Here is a 21,876-nt window from a genome sequence, read left to right as displayed (position 1 = left end):
AATATGAACTGTTTGGAAATACGTACTGTCGGGATATGGGGAGAGGGTTAAGACGATTACTTACGTATTTGTTGACATTAACTTCGACGGTCAATATGGACACGGAGCATTTGATTTGTGTTGTGGAAAGTTACCATACGCAACCGATGATAACAAATACCCTGCGTACGACTTGCCGGCGCAAAACACAGTTCGAAAGAGGTTATGGTAGCACACAGACCGTACAGACCGCCATCTGTTGCTACGACATTCAAGTTATACCTTACACGTTCTCAAGTTCAGATTGAAGAACGCCTTAAATAATAGGCAACTTCTCTAACATATCAGCTGAAACTCGCTTCAAATCGGTGACCCAACAACAGTGACGTCATGACACACTTTGAAATGAACACCCAGTATATACATATACATATACATATAATGTAGCCTACTTTGTTTCCTTTTGTACATAATAAAACAATGATTTCTATTTACGCATCTTTAAATTTCCCTTATCAATTGCCTCCTGTATCCGGACCCAATTTGGTACTAGCATTGCGAAGCACATTCCAGAGACCTTCAATCGCATATAGTGAATTTATATTGTTACGGCTTTGTTGGCTGATATAATATAGTTGCCATGACTCCTCGTATATTCACGGACTCTGATTCTTTACGATTCATAGATCTGCAAAAGAGGCATCGAAGGCCTTCAGATTCTTTCCTTCTGCTGACAGGGACATGACTCCATTTGGTACGACGGTATGAGAGGTGTGATATATATATATATATATATATATATATATATATATATTTGATGGTTAGAGAGCAAAACATGGTGGACGGGTCAAATTATAATAGCAAACGCAAAAAATCTATAGATTAACATACTAATCTTACTAAGATTAATTACAGAGGATTACAACCTAAATATATCTATTAATAAAACTAAAGAAATGGCATTCCTTGGAGTCTTCCAAGTTATTGATTAAAACACAATCGAACAGGTCAGCGCCTTCATAATTAGGAATATTATTAGTAGCATTATACATGATTATGTAGTTTTTTGTTTCAGTTGTGCCTTTTAGTTTCTTTTTTGTTTCTGTTATTGCTGCTATTTTAATCTGCTTGTTGTATGTATGTATTTATTTACACTGCAAGTGGGCAAGCACCCGGTGGCAGTGGTATATACAATATTAACAATACACAATAAAATGATAAGTAATACACAATAAAATTTACAATACACAATACAATTTTACAACACATATACAATAATAATACACAATACAATTTAACACAATAATTATTCAATATTTCATCTAGTTCTTCTTCTTTGTGATTGATCCCTCTAACATTCCAGGTAGCGTATGTGAACATATTTTGTTTTTTCCAATTTCGTTTAACCGTTGACTTGCTCTGAGTTGTCATCAAATTATCTGTCCTTATACTGCTTGTTTGAGGCTTGAAAGTAATGTAATTTTCCCTAAGATAGGTTCCTAGCCTTATCGTTAGGTAGTCCAGTAGTAGGGCTGCCACTTTTAGCCTCTGGACATTAAAAGCTAAATTAGTACAAAAATCTACAAGAATAAAAATATATAATACACTAGCATTATACGGAAGCGAGATTTGGACATTAAAGAAAAAAGACATGAACAGAATCAAAACAACGGAAATGAAATTTTTCAGGAGGACAGCAGGATATACTCTTTTAGACCCAAAAATTATGATGCAATATAAACCTAGAGGACATCGTCGACCAGGAAGACCTTTTAGAAGACTGCTAGATGGGGCCGAAACAGGTCTACAGAGGCCTAATTCATGAAGGATGATGATGATGATGATGATTAGTAGCATAAAACATAAAAAAAAAACAAATGGCTTGAATATCTGGAAAGAATGGAGGATCATAAAACCCCCAAAAATTTGTTGCTATGTTTCTCTATAGACCATAAGAAAGAAGAAAATATATGTACAGGCCAAGACTGAGATGGTTAGATCAATAATGTTCCAATGCGGACTGAAAGGACCAGTCGGCTCATGCCAAGATGATGATACAGTAGGTGGAATGATAAAGAAGCCTTTGAATTATTTCATATTAGGCCTACTAGAAGTGTTGCCAACTCGATTCTTAAAAACCCGCTGTGAAACAGTGCATAAACCGCTAAATTGTTATATTGTCAATGTAAACAAAGTGATATTATTTTCACGCTGTAAGTGCTAAAAAATACCCGCTAAATACCTATATCAACAATAAAAATTTCATCAATTTTACCCTCTAAACTAACACAGAAAAACTCCAAATCTAGCGGGAAAACCGCTGAATTGGCAAGACTATTGTTCTCAACTAATTGGTTAATTTGATTAAAGATCGATTCACGGTTGAGTTCAAAACGACGACAATTTCATCAGCTGTAGGCTACTTTTTGTGGCCGTTCTCCTGTTACATACAAGGCAACAAGTTCTTAACGACTAGCTTACATTCTAACCTCTGTGTTCTGTTATTTGAAACGCTTTAATAAATAGAAGAAAAAAATTAACAGGTTTTGCTTGGGGGCTTGGTTGATTGTAACATTTTTGTTTGAAACATAAGCAGAAAATATTTCTTCCTCTTAAAGATTACGCCCTTCAGGAAAATCGTATAGCATTTAAAATAGGCTACTTTGGACAATTCATGTCCGCAATATTAACTACTAAAAAGGCTGGAACGTCGCTAGTAATGGAATAAGAACACAGGAGAGAGGCCAGCCGGCTGTTTTGTGTACTCTTTACAAGTTGTTAGCATGCTTGTCACGTTAGCCCTCAACTGCTGCTGCAGCCCACGACAAGGCGTCCAAGCAAAGTCCCTTGGCGACAAAACGATGTAGTACAGTACACTCGGGTACCGCTCGCAGTCACCTTTAACATTGTTATATATTGATTACAAACAAACAGACCGCCATACTGCTAGCTCGTCGTGCAGAATATTAGCATTGAGGCGCAATAATCGTGACTTCGAATCCCTTTCATCAGAATGTCCTGTCTAGTAAGTTGGTCCCCCATTAAGATTGTACCGTAATGTTATCAGTTGTTTTGGTCATTTATTTTAAAACTGACAATATAAAGCAACTTCTGAATAGGAAAGGAAGAAAAATAATTTCTTTCTCTTCTCCTTCTTCCCCATTTTCTATCATTCCCACCAATTCTTCTTCTACTCTAATCCTTCTCCCCCTGTCTCCTGCGTTTACTCTTCGCTATTTTCTTCCTTATCTTCTTACTCCTCCCCTTTCATTTGTTCTTCTCTTCCTTCTGCATCCACAAGACGTTTTTCTCTTTCCTCTTCTACGTCTTCTTTCTTCCTTTCCTCCGTGTTATTCTTCCCTCTTGATTGCTGTTTCACCTCCCTTCCTACTACCTTTCTTTCATTTCTGCACTCTTTCTTCTACTGTAGGTCTCCTACTTATGTCTTCTATTCACATCTCTTTTCTCCCCTTATTCTAAGTTTTATTTTTATTCTACTCTCTTTCGCGATTGGCTGTTGGTCAACATGCTACTCGTTGAGTCCGAAGTTGACGGGTTTAAGGACACTGGGTAGTCAGAGGGCTGCTTCGAGTAGGCCTACCTGGAATATTTTAAACATTTCTGTTTTTTAGTATTACTGAAGGTAATTAAATGAAACTTTGCCACTATACAAAGACGCAATTTCATAATCATTTAATTTATTAGTAAGGAATATTTTTTTCCCACATATTCATTTATGGAAAAAGTATTTGTTCAAGGACTACATCATGTTTTTTTATAATCATTTTGATGGACTTCTTCTTCAGATGTTTTTTTATCTATGACTATTAAATGTTTAAATATTTTGTGATAAACGACACATCTGATAATTTCGAGCTATAATTTGATAAAAAAGACACACATATTAGTTAAAGAAAGTAATAATAATAATAATAATAATAATAATAATAATAATAATAATAATAATAATAATACTGGTGGTGGTGGTGGTGGTAGTAGTGGTGGTGGTGGTGGTGGTGGTGGTGGTGGTGGTGGTGGTGGTGGTGGTGGTGGTGGTGGTGGTGGTGAAACCTTGTTCAGAAAATGTTAACTTTGTGTAATAAAATTAATTTTAAAATATAAACTAAAACATTGATTTATAATTTTGGCTGGAAATTGTAGAATTTATCTGTGGGCTAAAGCAAGGAGATGCACTATCACCTTTGCTTTTTAACTTTGCTCTACAGTATGCCATTAGGAAAGTCCAAGATAACAGAGAGGGTTTGGAATTGAACGGGTTACATCAGCTGCTTGTCTATGCGGATGACGTGAATATGTTAGGAGAAAATCCACAAACGATTAGGGAAAACACGGGAATTTTACTGGAAGCAAGTAAAGAGATAGGTTTGGAAGTAAATCCCGAAAAGACTAAGTATATGATTATGTCTCGTGACCAGAATATTGTACGAAATGGAAATATAAAAATTGGAAATTTATCTTTTGAAGAGGTGGAGAAGTTCAAATATCTGGGAGCAACAGTAACAAATATAAATGATACTCGGGAGGGAATTAAACACAGAATAAATATGGGAAATGCCTGTTATTATTCGGTTGAGAAACTTTTATCATCCAGTCTGTTGTCGAAAAATCTGAAAGTTAGAATTTATAAAACAATTATATTACCGGTTGTTCTGTATGGTTGTGAAACTTGGACTCTCACTTTGAGAGAGGAAGAGAGACTACGGGTGTTTGAGAATAAGATTCTTAGGAAAATATTTGGGGCTAAGAGGGATGAAGTTACAGGAGAATGGAGAAAGTTACACAACACAGAACTGCACTCATTGTATTCTTCACCTCACATAATTAGGAACATTAAATCCAGACGTTTGAGATGGGCAGGGTATGTAGCACGTATGGGCGAATCCAGAAATGCATATAGTGTTAGTTGGGAGGCCGGAGGGAAAAAGACCTTTAGGGAGGCCGAGACGTAGATGGGAAGATAATATTAAAATGGATTTGAGGGAGGTGGGATATGATGATAGAGAATGGATTAATTTTGCTCAGGATAGGGAGCGATGGCGGGCTTATGTGAGGGCGGCAATGAACCTCCGGGTTCCTTAAAAGCCAGTAAGTAAGTAAGTAAGTAAGTAAGTATTTAAGTAATTGTAGAATTTATCCTTAAAAAAGTACAGTAAAATTTCATCAAGGTATGTCAAATAGTTCCTGAGAGTTGTGCACCAACATGAGTGCAAACAACAACAACAACAATAACAAAAATCAGAATTCAGAACCAAAAAATTATTTTTCATGCATAAATATGTAAACAGAAATACTTATTATATGCATTAAATGCTCTTTAAATTGCTATATGCAGTAGAACCCCGATTATCCGTCACCCTATTAACCGATTGGCGGATTATCCGACTGTCTATTTCTCGCTCTTTTCTTTTTTCTTCTTCATAAATAAATAACTTACATGAAGATCTGTTTTGTACATCATATTAGGAGGTTCTACATATGTTTTTGCTAGAGAGTGTTATTACAAGCCGTTATCGTTACATAACATTGTCTGCTGTTCGAATTGGCTTTCTATAATATAACTTGTAGGCCTATATAAAATGTCTTCCACGAGTGTTAACAGAAAACCTGTTGTGCTAAGAATCGAAGAAAAATGGAAATAATTGAATGGTTTGAGAAAGAGAAACTGTGGCTCATCTCGCGGCAGAATACGAGATGGGAGTTACAACTGCGCGATTTAATGAAAAAAAATAAGGATAAAGTGTAAAAAAGTATGTAAATCTACATACGCCTTTATTCCTATCTTTCCTGAGACAGTCATTACAAAGAGCTTCCTTGTCCCTTAAAAACCCGTCGTTACAACCAGTCTTAAATTACAGAACTTCTGATCCACTACATAGAGAGTTAAATACAAGGCCATGGCGGAAATTACAAAATCTTTCATGGTACGGATTATCCGATTTTTTCGATTAACCGTTCAGTCCATTGTATTCATGTTATGATTGAATGAAAAAGTAAGTACGGTTGCAGTTATTGACTAATTAGATATATTAATACTAATTATTAAATGCATCTGTTAAATAGCGAAATGCAGTATGTTTTGCAAAATCTTGAATGTTTAAGTCGTAAATAATATTTATATACTATAAGGCGTTAAAAACACGAGAGTTTCGGTTATAGAGTGGAACCGACACGCTACTGTACTCGTATGAGATACCGAGAGAAGACAGTGACATTAGCAGTAGTCCAGAATTTAGATTCCATAGCAGGCATTTGCCATTCGGTACAGAGAAGCAATGATATTTTGTGACCCGAACTATGTTGTAAAATCGTGGCCTTAAGGGGCTTCATCTTCGTGATCCTTGTTCTGGTCCTTGTCCTTGTTGTGGTCTTTGTAACAATTCTTCTTGTATTTGTCATGGTACTTATCGTGGTTCTTTCGTATTCCTAGTCGTGAACCATATCGTAGTCATTATTGTAATGTCGTGGTGCTTTCCGTTGTCCATGTCGTCATCATTATCGTAGTCCTTGTCGTTTTTCTCGTGATTCTTATCGTCATCCTGTTGTCTTTGTTGTAGTCCTAATCTTGGTCCTTGTTGTCTTCGTCATGGTTCTAATCGTGGCCTTGGTGATTGTCGTAATGCCTGTCATGGTCCTTGTATCCATGTCGTAGTCCTGATTGTTATCCGTATCGCGATGCTTGTCCTGATCCTTACTGCGGTCGTTATTCTTGTCTTTGTCTTCGTCCGTTTCATGGTCCTATAATGGTCGTTGTTTCTTTGTCGTAATACTTATCGTAGTCATTATTGTTGTCCAAGCCATGGTGTCTTATTGCGATCATTGTCGTGGTGCATGTCATGGTCCATGTTATGATATTTATCGTGGTCCTTGTAATTATCGAGGTCCTTATAGTGGCCCTTGATGTCTTTGCCATGGTCTTTATCGTGGTCATTGTTGTCTCTGTTGTGGTTATTCTCTGCTTTGTTGAGGTCCTTATCACAATGCTTGTTGCCATTGTAATGGCCTTTTTCGATCTTGTTTTTGTCATGGTCCCTATCGTGGCCATGGTCCTTATCGTGATCCATGTCGTGATTCTTATAGTTGTCTCTGTCTTTGTCCATTTCGCGTCATTATATTGGTTCTAGTTGACTCTAGCATGGTCCTTACCGTGATAATTATTGCCTTTGTCATATTTTTATCGTGAACATTGTTGTCTTTCTGTTTTTGTCATGGTTCTTATCGAGGTTCTTGTCTTCGTCCATGTGACTTCTTACATTGCACCTTGTTGTCTCTAGCATAGTCCTTATCGTGATCCTCATTCTTTTTGTCATGTTTTTTTATCGTGATCATTGTTGCCTTTGTCGTGATTTTTGTTGTCATGTAATAACCCTTATCTTACTCGTTGTCTTTGTCATGGACTTAGTCCTTATCGTAGTTCTTGTCGTGATCCTTATCGTAGTCAGTGTCGCAGTCCTTAAAATGATTCATGTTATGGTTCTTATCATCCTGAACCTTGTGGTGCGTGCCGTGGACCATGTCGTGATCTTTATCGTAGTCCCCGTCCTTATAGTGGTCCTTCGCATAGTTCTTATCGCTGTCTTGGTCTTTATGAACCTTATCGTTGTGTTTGTCATGGTCTTTATCGTGATACTTATCATAGTGTTTGCCGTGACCCATGTCGTTATTCTTATCGTGGTCCTTCTCTTCGTTTTGTTGTTGTCATGGGTCTTAACATCGTCCTTGTCTTTGACGAAGTCCTTATGGTGATTATTCCGTGTTCCATGTCATGGTCCTTATCGTGATCGTTGCCGTAGATCTTGTAATGATCCTTGTCTTTGCCACGTTCATTATCGTGGTCACTGTTGTTTTTGTTACGTTTCTTGTTGTAATCCTTGTCTTTGTTATGGTCCTTATCATGGTTCTTATCGTGGTATTTGTTGTCTTTGTTATGATCCTTATCATGGTCTTGATCCTTATCGTGGTTCATGTCATGACTCTTATCATGAAATTTGTCCTTATCGTGGTCTAATTCGTAATTAATATCACGGCCCTTGTCTTTATCCATAATGCGGTTCATATATTGGTTCTTGTTTTCCCTGCCATGGTCCTTATCATGATCCTTATTATTTTGTTATGGTCCTTGTTGTCTTTGACATGTCCCTTATCGTGATCTATGTTGTCTTTATTGAGGTCGTTGCCATTGTAATAGTCCTTATCATCCTCGAAGTCTTTATCGTGGTCCATGTCATTGTATTTATCGTAATCCTTGTCGTGGTGTTTGTCGTGTTTCTTGTCGTAGTATATTATCATGATCCTGATTTTGGTCCTTATCGCGGTCCTTGTTGTCTTTCTAATAGTCCTTTTCGTGGTCCTGGTCCTTTTAATCCTTATGGTGGTCTATGTCGTGGCATAATCCTTGTCGTGGTGTTTGTCGTGTTTCTTATATGTAACCATGGTTCTGATCTTTGTCCTTGTCGTGGTCCTTGTTGTCTTTGTCGTGGTCCTTAAAATGTTCCTCTGCCATATCGATAACTGAGAACCAGGCTGTTCTAAGTCCAACTTTATATAAGAAAGAAATCTGTGTTTCATTGTGTTCCAGTTCTTGTCTGCATGTATGCATCGAACAAAATTGTAAGTATTCGGAATATGTATTATATGACTTTCTTGTGTTAAATTCTATCGTACCTGGTTTACATGTTTCGACCTATTATGGGTTATCCTCAGAGTTCTGAGGAATATGTATTATATGACTTTCTTGTGTTAAATTCTATCGTACCTGGTTTATATGTTTCGACCTATTATGGGTCATCCTCAGAACTCCTCAGAGCTCTGAGGATGACCCATAATAGGTCGAAACATGTAAACCAGGTACGATAGAATTTAACACAAGAAAGTCATATAATACATAATCGGAAGTGATACATTGTTAAAAGTTGTGTAATCAAGATGTGTAAATATTCCTCTCCATAAGATTGCTCTGAAGCTATTCAAAATTGTTTCAGGGAGCTTTGAATGTTAGGAGCTTAAAATAGCTCTCCTGAAAAAAAAAATAGTAAAATGGTCTTGGAACATTTTGGTTCTGAGCCATCGATATGTCTACATTTGTCATTACAAAATTAATATTGTTTTTGCACTTTGGTGAATGACTTTCGTGTTACATGGTATATTTCAATCTTTCATTAAAGGTAAACGAACAAGGACGTAAAAAGAGACCTACACCAGAAATACAAAGCCAACTGATAACATTTTGCACTGATGTGCACTTTGGAGCAGGATGAAAATAAGCCTACGCATGCACGACCAGATGTCTTCCTGACTACGGTGATATCGAGTGAACCGCGCTGTAGAACTTTTAAATTCCTACGATCAAGAGTCGTCTCATTCTTTTTAAAGGGAACTGTACATTTTATTGTAGACCCTTATTTATCACAGAAAAAAATAGCACTTTTAAATCTATATATATATATATATATATATATATATATATATATATATACTGTATATATATTGAATTGTTAATTGAATGTTAAGAAAAACCTCAACACTTGTTTTTGTTGTTGTTGTTTAGTCAACTGTCCAAACACAGATCTGAACCTCACAAATGATACCAAGAAGGCACCACCTATGAGGCAACTAGGCCAGGAGATAATGGGGTAGGGTGGCCAGTTCATTTCCCCCTCCATTGCATACATCGCCGATTAGCTACATATTACACTAGCCAGACTTCAGATGCATACAAACAATGTATTGTTCTTCCTCTGACACATATCGTCAAGTGAGATGTACTGCCTGATAATAGATTTACATAACAACCAGAATGTCAACCAGAGGATACCTCAACACTTAACAGTTTATTAATAGATCTGAACTTCACACTTACAGTATGAGATATAATTATCTTTCTGAATGAAATGTTAGACTGAGCAAATGAAATAATTATTTTAGTTCGGTTGCAGTTGCTATATTGAATAAATTGTCACAGCAGGCATACGGTAAATATTTTAACAGACTAAACTATCTTACAACATTGTCTGATAAAAAACTTCTTTTATGTTATTAAGGCATTTTTAGAGTCTTCTGTAGGTGTAAGTGTTTTCAGTAGTATATATTTGTTAATGTTACCGGTATTTTAATTTCTATCTTATTTTGAATGTACTTATTTATTCTATCTTTAATTTTTATTTATCTTTGTTATAGTTCATCACTATCTATAGCATCACTCTCGATGCTCATGGCATTAAATACAATGTTACTGCTATGTATTCTTCATCCTTACTCTTGTTGTTCATTCTTTCTTCTTCTGTCCCTTCATACTCTCCTCATTGTTATTCTTGCTTTTGTTCATCTCTCACCTTACTATCTTTATTCTTCCCCTTCCTTCTTTTTCCCCTTCTTACTCTTAAAATTCTTAAATTTGTTTTTCTCCTAGTCTTCTTCCTCTTCTTACTTTTATCTTTGTTTCTCTCTTTCTTCCTTCTCCACATTATCCGCTAATGTTTCCTTCTTTCCTCTTTCCTCTTTTTTTCTCGCTTTCTTCTAACTTTAATTCCTTTTACTAGTTAATTTTTTGTCTTTCTTCCTTCTCCTATTCTTTTTTCCTAATTCCTTCTTTCTTCATCGTCTTATTCTTTCTCTTCATAAAAATAAAGAGAGCACCTCAGTGGTTTAAGTGTCAGCCAGTGCAACAGATGTCGTGCTGGTGAGAGACCATCTCGACAGCGGCGATTGGTTGTCCAACTATCGCGATGGATGTAGGGTTAGAGAGAACGCCGAACTTTAGGCAAAATATCATCCATACTAGAGTCGCGAAATGATCATTGTAGTTAAAGCGACTATAAAAATAAAGAAAGACGTTAACTCTAACCATTGTTACTATTTCAGATTGCTTGACCTACTGGATATAGAATAAAATGTTTTACAGGATTTATTTATAGTTTCCTGACTGCATGTAACTATAGGCTTCAGGTAACAATACTTTGATATATTTTGATACAATTATGGCTTTGAAAAATAATGTAATTAACTTTACACAGTAACCAGCATTTCAATGTTTTTTTTTTTCTGGGAGATATTTATCAGTTGTGAAAAATACATTTGACGATGTGCTTGATGATAAGGCTGGCATTGCGTGCAGTACATTCTGCAGAATATCTCTGAGAAGATGCTGATTCTAATAATGGAATTCACCTTGTCTCCTTAGAAAAAAATATCCAGCAGTTCATGTTCATATTACGACGCTTTATCAACAGCTTAGATTATTTAGCGTCTGAATGAGAGATGAAGATGATAATGCCGGTGAAATGAGTCCGGGGTCCAACACCGAAAGTTACCTAGCATTTGCTCATATTGGGTTGAGGGAAAATCCCGGAAAAAAACCTCAACCAGGTAACTTGCCACGACCGGGAATCGAACCCGGGCCACCTGGTTTCGCGGCTAGACGCGCTAACCGTTACTCCACAAGTGTGGACAAAATTATGCATCAAATTTAATCTTGAAGATGGAGTTTATTGTTCATAATGTTTGGATGTGAAGCTTGGATATCTTTCCACTGTTTTCAGTTCATATGTCGTATTTCATCATCGTATGAGTTCATAATATTTGTGTTTAAATTTGATAGAAATGTTGCTTCTTCCGTAGCTTCATATTATGCAAGTTAATTTCCATGTATTTCTTTATGTGACAGGATCCAAATGATATTGATCTAAATGGAAAGTGTTTGGGATATGAAATGAATTTGGCTTAGCACTGAGTGATAAAAAAATGAGATCTTGGTATATTGGCAGGAAAATGCTATAGTTTTAGGATATGTGGCTTTATTGCTAGACGTATTTATTGTTGTTGTTGTTGTTGTTGTTGTTGTTTAATTAACTGTCCGAAGACAGGTCTGAGCCCCACAAGTAATATCAAGAAGGCACCACCTATGAGGCAATTAGGACAGGAGACTGGAGTAGGATGACCAGTTCCTTTTCCCCTATGTATTTATTATCGAATTTTAATTATCTTAAATCTGTAAAAATCGCACAGGCCAGTAGATATAGCGTAGTCTGAAAGGAACTCGAACGTAGCCCTTTTCGATGATACGCCTGATATGATGATCATGAAGGAATTGTGAAATGAATGTGGCATGATGAAAACTTAACTGACAGCGGCACTTTCTAGTTTATTTTAGTTGGTTATTTCATGACGCTGTACCAACTACTAGGTTATTTAGTGTAGATGAGATTGGTGATAGCGAGATGATATTTGGCGAGATGAGGCCGAGGATTTGCCATAGATCACCTTGCATTCACATTACGGTTGGGGAAAACCTCGGGAAAAACCCAACCAGGTATTCAGCCCAAGCGGGGATCGAACCCGCGCCCGAACGCAACTTCAGACCGGCAGGCAAGCGCCTTAACCGACTGAGCCGATGGCTGGCACTGTCTATCACAAATTCCACTAGATCTGCCCGGTATTGAAGTCCGGTCCGTATATGAAGATAATTAGGAAGGAGGAACTACAGTATATAGGTTGTGGAGATATGAACATCTAGAACCCCTACAGAAACCTTGTCCCTCTAATCGCTTACAGCACAATCAATGTGCTTCAACTTCCTACAGCATGGTGCCTGCTGAGACGGGAATTAACCAGTCATACACGCTCTGATCATATGTCGTTTTTCAGTGAAAGTATTTACATCCGAAATTAGTCACACCCAGCCTTTACAATAAAGAACATTCAGTTGTAACTCAATTCCAGCCAAATGTGATCCAATGCCCTTTGTCGAATAAACTGCCTGAGAGAGAAATGTCCAGGCTTCTCCGTAATCCTATTTATCTTTATTAAAATAGCTTTAAAATACCGAGCTTCCATAAATCTCCCGTCTGATAACTGAATGCTCTTTCCATCGCTTCCTTCATTGTATTGTGTGCGCCCATTCTTTCTTCCACCAACTGCAACTACAGGGGAAAAACATTTTTTATATCGAAAGAAGAATTGTTTGATATTTTTTAAAGACCGGATTAAAAAGTAGTTGGAAATAATATTTTTTGAGAAGCATTCAAAGTCGTAGCTAATTTTTATCCACTTCACTAAGCTGTTACATGAAGCATAGCCTAGATTCAGGTTTACTTAGTGTTCAGATTAATTTCTGTCTTTTTTTTTTTTTTTTTTTTTTACTCCCTGCTTCCTTTTTTTACTTTTATTTGTGTTCGCTTCAGTTAGTCTTGTCGAGTTTACACTTTGTCGTCTTGCCGGGGGCACAGTCCACCGTTATGCAGCAGGACGATGTATTGTATTAGGCAGATCGAGTTCAGGTATCACAGTCCTTGTTCGTATAATAGATCCAGGAGGTCTTGCTGGATCCGTGTTAGCAAACAGCTCACGTTTCTTGCTCCACAGAAAACATGCTGCGGTGAGAGGTATTTAGAAAAAAAACGTTTTAAAAGAAATTTTGTGGCTAAAAGAGAAAGTGAGACAGAGATAGGTACCGGTACACTCTTTTCCGAAATAAAGATATTTTTAAGAGTCAGATTAATCTCTGCTAAGATTGTTTCAACAAATAAAGTTATTGATAGGCATATGTATGTATGTATGTATGTATGTATGTATGTATGTATGTATGTATGTATGTATGTATGTATGTATGTATGTATGTATGTACTGTATGTATATATGTATGTATGTATGTATGTATGTATGTATGTATGTATGTATGTAGGTTATTTTACGACGCTTTATCAACAGCTTAGATTATTTAGCGTCTGAATGAGAGATGAAGATGATAATGCCGGTGAAATGAGTCCGAGGTTCAACACCGAAAGTTACCCAGCATTTGCTCATATTAGGTTAAGAGAAAACTCCGGAAAAAACCTCAACCAGGTAACTTGCCTCAACCGGAATCGAACCCGGGCCACCTGGTTTCGCGGCTAGACGCGCTAACCGGTACTCCAGAGGTGTGGACTGTATGTATGTATGTATGTATGTATGTATGTATGTATGTATGTATGTATGTATGTATGTATGTATGTATGTACACTAGTGGCAAAAAAAACCGGACCGATCCTTGTAGCTGATTTCAGAGCCTTTTCTTAGGGTCGACTCAGATGGGATATTTTGTTTGCAGTATTTTTGTAAAAACTGTCTTAAAACCGGATTTTCAATTGCATTCCAGGGAATGTTAGCAGCAACAAACGCTCTGGTTAAATCAGCATAGAAATTGCTGCTGAGATTGGATGAAGTAGGCTGTGTTAGTAAAGTTTGTTGCAGTTGATTTTTCTGCTGAGCTTTAGCCTTATGAGCCGCTCCTTGCACATGCTGCTTTAGGTGGCACTTCTTTTCTTGCGAAATCTAAAAATGGAAAGTAAACTGAATTAAAATAAAATCCTAATTGTTGTATTGCCGTATTTCTATCACAAAGTTAGTGGGTTCGAACAATCAAAATTTTAATGACCTGCAAATACTTTAACTATCGGAATTTAAAAGGTTAAAGTGTAGTGGTCTTAAAAAGAATTATACCTCAGGATAGCTCAGTCAATGTATAAATATTATAGGCCTGCTCATTAAGATTAATAGAATTTATATATTTCAACTATTGTTACATACCTGTTTGCTACAAATCTTGCAGAATATTATTTTTCCATCATAAGTGAATTCTGAATATTCTGTTAGCCATTGCCGGATCAATGTAGATTTTGCACTTATATTTTTCGGCATTATCGCGTTAAACTTCACAGGAAAACGTCCTACCGCTCAAAACTTCTCAACACAAATAAGGTGAGGGAAAGGGCAACTGTTAACGAGCATTCAAATGAACCGTTGTTATTGAGATTCAATTGGACAAAAATACAAAGTTCCACCTATTGTTGCATTTCCTGGTAGTTTTAACACTAGGAGGGCCATTCTTTTAAATATTTTGTAACGGTTTACCCTACTAATTCGCAGTTTTACGACTTTTCATAAATATTTCAAAAACACTCTTTCTTCAAAAATCGTGATTTTATGACACTCTGAAGGGCAGTACAGCTAATCGGTTTCAGACCGAAAACAGTCATTTTTATAGTATAGTATATCTCTGAATCGGTAGCAGCACATGTTGTGATTGTTGCCTACTTCAAAACTAAGGTTGGTTCTTTGTCGGCATTTATGCCTCCAAACATGTTAAATTCGGTGAAATCTATTGCGAGTGTCGTGAGATTCAAAACATTTTGTTTCCTTTATCAATGGTTTCATGGCCGGTGTGAAGCAAACTTTCCACTTTTTAAATGCCTTAAATTTCGCAGTGAATGCATGTATAAATTATAAAAAGTAAGAATAAAATGCGAAACTTTACAGTGAGTTAGGCATTTTAGGCGAATATTAACAAATTAGGCTCTAATAACCGTTTTAGGGCATTTTAGGGCACTATAAAACTCTTTGAATACCTTTCAATTTCCATGAAACACAAATATTAATAATTATTTTTACTTTTCTCCTAAAGAAACAAAATAGGCATTTGCCCTAGAATCCGATGTCTGATAATAAGGGAACTCCAAATTTTATTTTCGTATGTGTGCTTAGACCTACATATCCGGAATTGACGTATCTTGTTCCTTTAACCGGAAAGTTGTTTGAAGACATTACGAGAACTTAAGCTACGACAATATAATAAATAACAATTGTATGTACAAATACTATAGTCACGATTGGTAGATCAGCATGGAGCATAGTTTTGCTCGTATGTCGAGATATTCCGCACATTGTTGCTGCGTTAGTCGTAAGAACATCGTCGTTCTCGAAATCGAAATGACTGAGGAGAGCAGTCGACTCCGAAATGACAACATGTAAACAGAGATATCTGGAATACGATCCACATCCTGTTATGTACCTCTAGCCTCGCGGCAATCGGGAAGTGGAGAATGCTGCTTTCGTTAGATATGTAGCTGGCAGAGGACAACAAACGAGAGATGGTGAAAATGACTTTCTTATTGCCACCACTTCTGGCTAACTCTCCAATAGCTCTTTCCAAAAGATACTATCAATTTTCGAACCATTTCTCATTTCGAATTCGTTCTCTGAATCCTCATGTCACTGTCTTCCAATTTTCTCATCTTTATCCTGTTTTCCCTCCTCCTTAACGTCATCATTTTTATCTCTAAATAAATGCTGCAGTTACGTATGTCATCATGTAATGGAAATAAATACAGATTATATTGATTAGTAGCAATGGTATGCAGTTGTAAATAAAAACGAACGCCGCAATGAGTGTGTGACGTTCATCATACTCAGAACATTGACATATAAATAATAAACTTGATGGAGGACACGTGATCTGTAAAGTAAAACCTTTAATACCGTGTTGGTTCTGGTATTGGTTTTAGACATCAATATTTCCCCCTAATTTATAGTTATATTTTGTCCAATTTGTTTTCCATATGAAAGTAATCATATTGATTTTCATTACATTTATTGCCTTTCCGCTCGGCTCGCTCAAGCTGAGTACTGTATTAATAACGTTTTACAGTATATAACAGCACTCACCGGTTTGAATATAGCAAAAAAATTTTCAAATAACTGGCAAAGAGGAAATGGTAATGCAGGGTAATCAAATATTTTAAACCAAGGAATGTCACAACCCATAAAACTGAGCCTAATGTTCGTGTTTTACAGTTACACATTCTAAGTGAGTGATCCTAATCGATCCTCTTCGAAACTCGACTTACACAACAGTTGGAGATTACTAATAATCTCACATCATTAAATTTAATCTAGAGCACAGAAATATGTGCATAGACCAGCCCTGGGCATAAAGGGGAGAGGAAAAGGAAAGGAGCTACCCCCGCCCATATCATTTTTGCTTACATCGCTTTAGAAACAAACACACATTCCCATTAAGACCCACAATAGGATATCATAATTTATTTTGATATTTTATTATTAAACGAACTCAGATACATTGTTTGAGTTTGTACAAATTGGATTTTCGAAAAAAAATTGTCTCATTTGAAATATACAGTGTGTCCTATACATAGGACATTGGGACTATACTGTATGAGAAATCTACTAGTATATTAATTTATTTTACTAAGAAACATTTTCTTCTACATCTTCATCCATTAATTTTACAATTTGTGATATTTCTCAAAACATTTGTCACAAAGCCTCCTTTTGAACTTCACACACATTGTTGTCGGCTTTCCCTAGGCACACCGAAGATGTTTTCCTGATGGATTTTTTGCTATGAAATGCCCAATGTTGTCGAACCTGACGTCCATAAGACATTTTCTTTTCGATGTGGTCCTGGTCTGGGTTTCGGTGTACCACTACTCTTGAAGAAAGCGTTGCAAGTCTGTAAAATAATAATAATAATAATAATAATAATAATAATAATAATAATAATAATAATAATAATAATAAATGCATTGCATGTCATATGGTTACTAATATCATAAAATATGTTGATTACTTACTCTCATCGAAACATAAGCAGGTCATGAGTACCCAGCTCAGCAGTAGTGTAGAACTGTAGAGCTTCCAGGATGCTACCACCATGGTGTTCAAGATATTTGTGAATAGAGGAAAGTACCCCTCGAATCCGGATTTGGTATAGGGTAAACATTGGTAATTTCGTGGCAGTGGTTATTTCGTGATACTTTTTCTTTGCTCTTTTGTGAACTAACCAATGGTGTTACGAGATTCAAATTTCCGCCCAGGGATTGCATATGTTGTCCAGTTTCCAGAAACATACAGTAAGCTTTGTGTGACTATTGTAGTTGCTTCAGTGAGCTTTTATGTTTGGAGAGAGCAAGTTAATCTCTTTGCCCGGGTTATTCGTTTTGCCCGGGTCTCCCCTACCACTCACTTTTCACTTTACATTGAATCGAAGCATTTTTAGAGAACTTTGAGTCTGAATACTTCCAATTACAAAACTGACACAACTCGTTTCATTTTCTTCATATCTTTATCCTTCTTCATCGGCACTTTTCTCTGCAGATTAAATATCACTGCCCAACAATAGCCTTCTCACAAAAGTCTTCTTTCTATTATTGACAGATTTCTTCTCCATGCGATTCACTTTTTTGGACTGAATAACTCCTTTCGTCATTTACTTTTCATTTTCAAGATATTTTCTGGAGAAGATAAATGCCATGACTTTTGTTTTCTGTTTACCTTTGCCTACCAGATGTTTTGCCTTTATTGGTGCGGGAAGCATTACATTTCATAATAAGAAGTGTAAGGAAAGGATTGTACCTGTGGCTTGATCGGAGGTGGAGATAGAAGATACGCAATTTTATTGCTATTAGGATTTGGGACAGTAGGTGAATGGGACATGGGCTGAGAGATAGGGACGGTAGATATTCATCTTTGTAAAGAATACTGGGATTGAAAGGACAATTTTCAACTTTATTCTAATAAGATTCACATGGCGGGATAAATAAATTTACAAAAATCTCCAGCCATTTTATTGCTGTTAGAAGAATTATGTTTTATTGTGTTCTCTTCTCCATGTATTGTGGGTCCCTATCACCACTGCATGGCGCGTCCTCAGGTTGCGGAACTGATTCTCTGGCACGACCGCAGCAAAGGAATAAGGTTATGAGATTTGGTACTTAGAATGTTACAAGTCTATATAGAACAGGAGGAGTGAAATTAGTAGCAAAAGAACTAGCTAGATCTAGAATAGACTTCGTAGAAGTACAGGAGGTTAGGTTAGAAGGAACGGCATATCACAAATAGGAGATTATTTGTTGTATTATGGGGAAGGAAACAATAATCACCAATTACGAACAGGATTCTTTGTTCATAAAAGAATAAAATCAGCAATAAAAAAGGTCGAATTTATCAGTGACAGGTTATCGCATTTAATACTTAACAGTAGATGGTGCGATATCTTAATTATAAATGCTCACGCCCCTATAGAAGAAAAAGACGACCATATAAAGAATAGCTTCTGTGAGGAATTGGAACATACTTTTGATCAGTTACCTAGATATCACATGAAAATGTTATTGGGGAATTTCAATGCTAAAGTAGGACGGGATGATATTTTAAACCGACTATTGGAAAAGAGAACCTCACATAACTTTTCAAATTTCAAATTTATTTACAATTTACATTTGAATTGAATACATATGAATAAATACCCGAAATGAGCATAATGCTCGTGCTCGGGTACAGTCCAGTAGTCTACATAAATTTCCAGGGGTCAAATAATAATGCTGATGATATAAATAATAGTAATAATAACAATAATAATAATAATAATAATAATAATAATAATAATAATAATACTAATAGAATATTCGTGACAGAAATGATACAAAGATTGTAATACAAAATAATTCATTAATAATAATAACAATAATAATATTAATAATAATAATAACAATAATAATAATAGTGAAAAAACAAAAATATTTACAATAATAAAATAAATACTAAGACGGATAAAATAAAATATAAAACCACTAGCGAGAGTTAACACAACTTAAATAAGCATATAATAACCGGAAAAAATGGCAAACTCGAAAATCAATAGAAAAGTTCGTTGTATCGCAGACGACAGCAACCGCCGTATTGACATTGTGTTGTGCATATAGTAGTGGGGAGCTGAAAGTCTACGTAACTGCCGTTCTCTTCGAATCTTCTCGTAAAATCATGGGAAGTTAATGCTGAAAAAACAAAATGTCTACGAGTCAAACTGTTCATTATTACCAGGATAAATACAAATAATACTGAAATATATTAATCGAGTTTCAGTTAATAGATCTCTCCTTTTGTGCAAGAGGTGTCATATCAAAATATTTTATGAATGGCGAGGAAAATATAAATTTCAATAACTTTCTAGTGACAAGATATAGTGACAAGTGCAAACAAGTGTATCTGTGGCGATGCTAAGGAATCATTTATTGGAGATATACACTGTTATTAATTAAGAAAATGATCTATTTATATTTATTACAATGTTTTATCTTATAGGAACACATGCATCAGATAAATACAATAAAAATTAGTACCATATAATGCTAGTAACACTTAAAAAAAATTATAATAAAATTTATCAAATATCATACAAATATTTTCACTTTATTTTTAAACTTAAGAATGTGCAAATTGCTTAGGTCTGGATTATTTTTCAATAATGAATTGTATAGTCTTGGTCCATAATTCCTACTGTGTCTTAATCCAGCTGTAGTGTGGCATTTAGGTTCTGCCAAAAGAGTTGGGACATTTCTTCTGGTGTTATGTATATGTTTTTCAGTTATAAAATTCATTCGATTTTTGTGAAAATAAGTTAGTAATGTATGTTTATATATTTGCTCAATTTTTAGTACTTGGAATTCAGAATAAATAAATTGTGTCGGATAATCAAGTGGTTTATGCAGACAAATTTTAATGATACATTTTTGTAGTAATATTAATGGAGTTAAGATAGTCTTTGTCATTCCACCCCATCCTAGTATTCCGTATTGGATGACTGATTGAAACAAGGCTAGATAAACTACACGGAGAACATAGATAGGCATATATGCACGAAGGGTTACAAAGTTGTGAATTGTTTTCCGTAACCTATTACATAAATATGTTACATGTTTATTCCATCTTAAATGTTGATCAATAACAACACCTAAGTATTTTACTTGCGTGGATTCTGTCAAGGAAGAGCAATTACAATCAATCAAATTTATGTTACTGCAATTGTGTATTTTTAAATTTGTATCCTTATCGAGTTTGATTTTTCTCAGACTAGAAGCCGTTAATGTAAAAGGAACTGCAGTTGTTTTTAAAATGTTCAATGAGAGCAAATTTTCATCTATCCATTTCTTAATTATATTTATACCTCTATTAGCATTTAGGTAGGCATCATTCCAATTCGATCCACTAAAAATTACGGCTGTATCATCGGCATATGCAAATATATCTCCAGATGTGTTTCCTATATCAATGTTTAGCAAGTCATTGATGTATATTAAAATAGTAGTGGGCCTAAAACTGTACCTTGTGGCACACCTATATTTATATTACAAATTTCACTGTGTTGGTCGTTAAATTTCGTTAATTGGGATTTGTTGCTTAAGTATGATTTAAATAAATTTAAAGCTATTCCTTTAATACCGTAGGCATGAAGTTTAGAAGTGAGTATATTATGGTCTACAGTATCAAAGGCTTCTTGAATATCTAGGAAAACTCCCAAACATTTTTTACCCGAGTCTAATTCTTTGATAATCCTTGATGTTACGTTCATAATAGCGTCGTCCGTGCTCATGTTAGTACGGAAGCCAAACTGCTTTTGACTTAATAGACTGTTTTTTTCTAAGAAATTAATTAGCCTGCTTTTAATACATTTTTCTAATAGTTTAGAGAGACTTGGTAAGAGTGAGATGTGTCTGTAATTACTGAGATTGTTTCTGTCACCAGATTTGTATATAGGTATTACTACAGCACATTTAAGATCAGTTGGAAATACACCTTGTGATAAACACAAATTAAAGATATGGGTTAGTGGTTTCGATATGGGTTCACTAATCGTTTTGAGTGTTCTAGTAGTGATACCATCAACACCCGGAGCCACATTATTTTCTAAAGTTTTAGCAATAGTTATAATTTCTTTATCACTTACGGGAAACATGAACATTGATGATGGTGATGATGATGATGATGATGATGATAATGATGATGATGATGGATAAGAAAAGGAAGAAGAGCGTCTTGTGTTTTTGTTTATTTTTGATGCTATATTGTGTCCTACGCTTGTAAAATGAGCATTAAGTTCGTTTGCAATATCATAATGATTCTTAATAATTGAGCCATCTTTATTTACTATTTCCATAATACTGCAGCTTTTATTTGTTGAAACGTTAGTAGCTTCGTAAATAGTCTGCCAAAATCTTTTGGGATCATTCCTATTGTTGACAAATTTCTCTGAGTAGTAACTAACTAGTA

Source organism: Periplaneta americana, chromosome 4 (genome assembly GCF_040183065.1).
Source record: "Periplaneta americana isolate PAMFEO1 chromosome 4, P.americana_PAMFEO1_priV1, whole genome shotgun sequence".
Classification (NCBI taxonomy): Eukaryota; Metazoa; Arthropoda; class Insecta; order Blattodea; family Blattidae; genus Periplaneta; species Periplaneta americana.
The sequence above is the reverse complement of the archived record's forward strand: the minus strand, read 5'-3'. Positions refer to the sequence as shown.